The 4,503-nt window shown below is 38.9% G+C and overlaps 1 long non-coding RNA gene across 1 annotated transcript; it reads left to right on the forward strand.

The window, feature by feature from the left end:
* Positions 1-2,811: 2,811 nt before the first annotated feature.
* LOC144827326 (uncharacterized) lies at positions 2,812-3,513 on the forward strand. Its single transcript, XR_013610140.1, has 3 exons — positions 2,812-2,890; positions 3,311-3,389; positions 3,473-3,513. It is a non-coding gene; the product is annotated as an uncharacterized LOC144827326 (long non-coding RNA).
* Positions 3,514-4,503: the final 990 nt, after the last annotated feature.

Raw genomic sequence — 4,503 nt, forward strand, 5'->3', positions numbered from 1 at the left:
CGGCTTTTAAAGTCCGCGCCAGCCTAATACAGTAACGATGGACATAGGACTAGCGTCCAAACGTGTCTTCGAGAGTGGCAGCCATCTTGGAGAGGGAACTCACCTATTAGATCACACAGAGTGTGGACTTCGAGTAAATCACACAGAGTATAGACTACGTTAGTTAACTACTACTTTGTAGTGATCGAAGATAATAAAAGGAAGGGGGAGGAAACTATTTCTCCTTCTCCGTGGCTCGTCTTAGAAGAACCAAAAACGAAGTCCGCCATCTTCGAGTGTCATAGATATATTGGGAACAGAGTAAAACCATGATGTTGATGACAAATCTACTGGCTGGATAAAGAGCCTTGATAATAAAGCCTTTGTTACATCAAGTGTGTAAATTCCAGCTTGATGGTGGAAAATTTATCTGTTAGAGATATACTGAAAAGTCACTGTTCAGTCATTCCAATTGCAAAGGGGGGAAATAATTATGCATTTTAAGGTGACAATTAACATAAAGTATTAGCCAGCTTATACATACCATGTACAATACATATAAATCAAAATGTCACAAACGGATCACCTCATACAAATGCTAAAATTTTTGATTATTAAAATACTATACATTTAGACTTCTTTGTGTAGGCATGTCAACATGAATGTACTGCTATAAGTTACAGAAAAGCAGAAAAGGAACCTATGTTAGGCATGCCAACGTATGCCATTCAGTGCTAGAGTTCAACCCAAGTCTCACCGACTCCGCTAAACAGATCCAGCGTTGTTCTTTCAAGGTTAGCAGACGATCCACATTGGGTTGTCTAATAGTTGGTTTAACTACTTCCACTACCCACCAAACTAGTTCGTTTTCCTTATGTTGTTTAATTGAAAAATGGTCCACAAGTGGAGCATTTTCCACCTTACACCGAATCCTCGATTGATGTTGGAGGATTCGTTTTTTAATCGGCTGGGATGTTTTGCCAAAGTATCTCAGACCACAAGGGCACTCGATACAGTACACAACATTAGTTGTGTTACAGTTTGAAAACGTTTTCAAAACAACAGTTTTGTTGTTTAGCATGAACTGTTTGATGTTCTTGGTGGTGTTGCAAGCTGTGCAATGATTACATTTGTAGTGACCCAACAATGGACTCAATTGTCTCATATTGTCAACAAGATGTGTTTCCTTGTTCTTGTATGCATGTACTAGTCTGTCTCTCAAGTTTCTCCCCCTCCTAAATGCAAACATCGGTTTGTTGGTAAGTTCAGGGAGATCAGACAGCAAGGACCAGTGTTTGTTGATGGATTTTTTGATGGAGTTGCTGTACGTACCAAATGTGGTCACACACACAAGTTTAGGGTCATTAGTTCTAGCTTTGACTTGTAATAATGCCTCACGGTCATTGTACCAAGCTCGTTTCAACGAGCGTTTCAGCAATCTATTGGGATAACCGCGTGAGGCATTATTACAAGTCAAAGCTAGAACTAATGACCCTAAACTTGTGTGTGTGACCACATTTGGTACGTACAGCAACTCCATCAAAAAATCCATCAACAAACACTGGTCCTTGCTGTCTGATCTCCCTGAACTTACCAACAAACCGATGTTTGCATTTAGGAGGGGGAGAAACTTGAGAGACAGACTAGTACATGCATACAAGAACAAGGAAACACATCTTGTTGACAATATGAGACAATTGAGTCCATTGTTGGGTCACTACAAATGTAATCATTGCACAGCTTGCAACACCACCAAGAACATCAAACAGTTCATGCTAAACAACAAAACTGTTGTTTTGAAAACGTTTTCAAACTGTAACACAACTAATGTTGTGTACTGTATCGAGTGCCCTTGCGGTCTGAGATACTTTGGCAAAACATCCCAGCCGATTAAAAAACGAATCCTCCAACATCAATCGAGGATTCGGTGTAAGGTGGAAAATGCTCCACTTGTGGACCATTTTTCAATTAAACAACATAAGGAAAACGAACTAGTTTGGTGGGTAGTGGAAGTAGTTAAACCAACTATTAGACAACCCAATGTGGATCGTCTGCTAACCTTGAAAGAACAACGCTGGATCTGTTTAGCGGAGTCGGTGAGACTTGGGTTGAACTCTAGCACTGAATGGCATACGTTGGCATGCCTAACATAGGTTCCTTTTCTGCTTTTCTGTAACTTATAGCAGTACATTCATGTTGACATGCCTACACAAAGAAGTCTAAATGTATAGTATTTTAATAATCAAAAATTTTAGCATTTGTATGAGGTGATCCGTTTGTGACATTTTGATTTGTATGTATTGTACATGGTATGTATAAGCTGGCTAATACTTTATGTTAATTGTCACCTTAAAATGCATAATTATTTCCCCCCTTTGCAATTGGAATGACTGAACAGTGACTTTTCAGTATATCTCTAACAGATAAATTTTCCACCATCAAGCTGGAATTTACACACTTGATGTAACAAAGGCTTTATTATCAAGGCTCTTTATCCAGCCAGTAGATTTGTCATCAGCATCATGGTTTTACTCTGTTCCCAATATATCTTTGACACTCGAAGATGGCGGACTTCGTTTTTGGTTCTTCTAAGACGAGCCACGGAGAAGGAGAAATAGTTTCCTCCCCCTTCCTTTTATTATCTTCGATCACTACAAAGTAGTAGTTAACTAACGTAGTCTATACTCTGTGTGATTTACTCGAAGTCCACACTCTGTGTGATCTAATAGGTGAGTTCCCTCTCCAAGATGGCTGCCACTCTCGAAGACACGTTTGGACGCTAGTCCTATGTCCATCGTTACTGTATTAGGCTGGCGCGGACTTTAAAAGCCGCGCATCTATCAACACAGTCCTTCAACCTTACCCGGCTCCGGCTGACTTTCTTGAGTAGCCCCGTATCACCAGAGAACAAGTAAGTACTCTGTCTGTCGTCTGTGTGTGTTTTTATCCCCAGTCTTAGCCGTTAGTCAGGCACTCGCCGTCAGGAATACAGAGTCGGTCCATTTTTAATACCTTCAGTCTAAGTCCGGCTCTGTGGCATAGAACTGTTCGAATCCATACTTTGTGAGTAGGTTGCTTATTTTCTTACACAGTCCGAGTTGTGGGGCATGGACCCTTCTAATTCATATCGAGATGACTTTTTTATACTAGCATTGCAAGGGTTTGTTTACAGAGAACAGCTAGAGTCTAAATATCGACAACCACTAGCTAGGACTATTGAACCCACACGCTTGCTGAGGCCACTCTGTTTAGCATGTTAACTCTGAGCTGCCTCATAACACATGCTAACACCTTGTGTCGGCTGACATCGGTATTCCTTATACTATTACAGATTTAATCACAAATTCCCAACAAGACGTTTGGCAGCGAAAATTGTATAGCCCAGCGTTTTTCAATGCGCCATCACCCAGGTATGTGCTTGACTTCCCAGATTCGATCATCCAATTGTTCCATGGAGTCACTTTTTCTTCATCAGACCCTTAATTCCTTTCAGATTTATTCCCTGGCTGCACTATTTTCGTTTTTCATACGAAGCTCAGAAACATTTTCAGGTGACAATTGCCATTTACCTCTTTTGAAATGTGATTACTTAGCATTTTATATATCATGTCGAGTGAAATTTTAACAGACTGTTTAATGTAGTTTTGAATGTTCAGACTGTATGAACATGAGATTTTTTGATTAGAACATGGACTAACCAAAGGGCATGTGTTCTCAAATGCTTAGTTTTTTCTTTTAAACAAATTTTAGGTAGTTCATTTACCAAGTTTTGTAAATAAATGTATATACAACTGTGCAAAAAAATGTATATAGCACGTCATTTGGAACTAGTCTTGTCTCAATAACCTAACACCATTAATGATTTATTCACCGACTGCTATACATTTCATTTTTGGTCACGCTGTGAAAGTACCAGGAAGGGGTACTTTTTCATCCAACTAAAGCTAGCAGTTTTCTTTTTGTGATACACGGTAAAAAATGTATAAATTTAATTTATAGATAATAATGTAACATTTATTGTTTTTATGTAGGGGGTTTTTTCACCAACAATGAATTGTTTGGTCCTGATGATGGTCTACATGACGGCAGCATCATAGACCGAAACGTCGACATCCACATCATCTCCATCAACGTTGCTTATGCACGAGCATACAACCATCGCTAATTAATTTTGTTGGTTGTCTGTCCTATTCTTTTGGAGTTTGATGTTTAGTATTGAACTGAAGTGTTTATGTTGTTCATACCTCTGTTCTTTACTTATTTGCACAAAATTCGTTGGTTCATATGTCTCCCCATATGTCTACTTGTAAAATTTATTTTCAAAATCCATAAATTTCTTATGAATACAATCTACCTTGTTCCGTGTATCATCTTCCTTCCGGTGATTTACTCATCTGTTATAATTTTGTCTGATATGTGATATTCTTTTGATACACTGGAGTGCGATTATTTCAACACGACTCCAAACTGAGCAAATCTGGTCCCTAAATAAGTCCCTTGTAGCACCTTTTGACTTTAATTACC

Source organism: Lissotriton helveticus, chromosome 4_1 (assembly GCF_964261635.1).
Source record: "Lissotriton helveticus chromosome 4_1, aLisHel1.1, whole genome shotgun sequence".
Taxonomy (NCBI): Eukaryota; Metazoa; Chordata; class Amphibia; order Caudata; family Salamandridae; genus Lissotriton; species Lissotriton helveticus.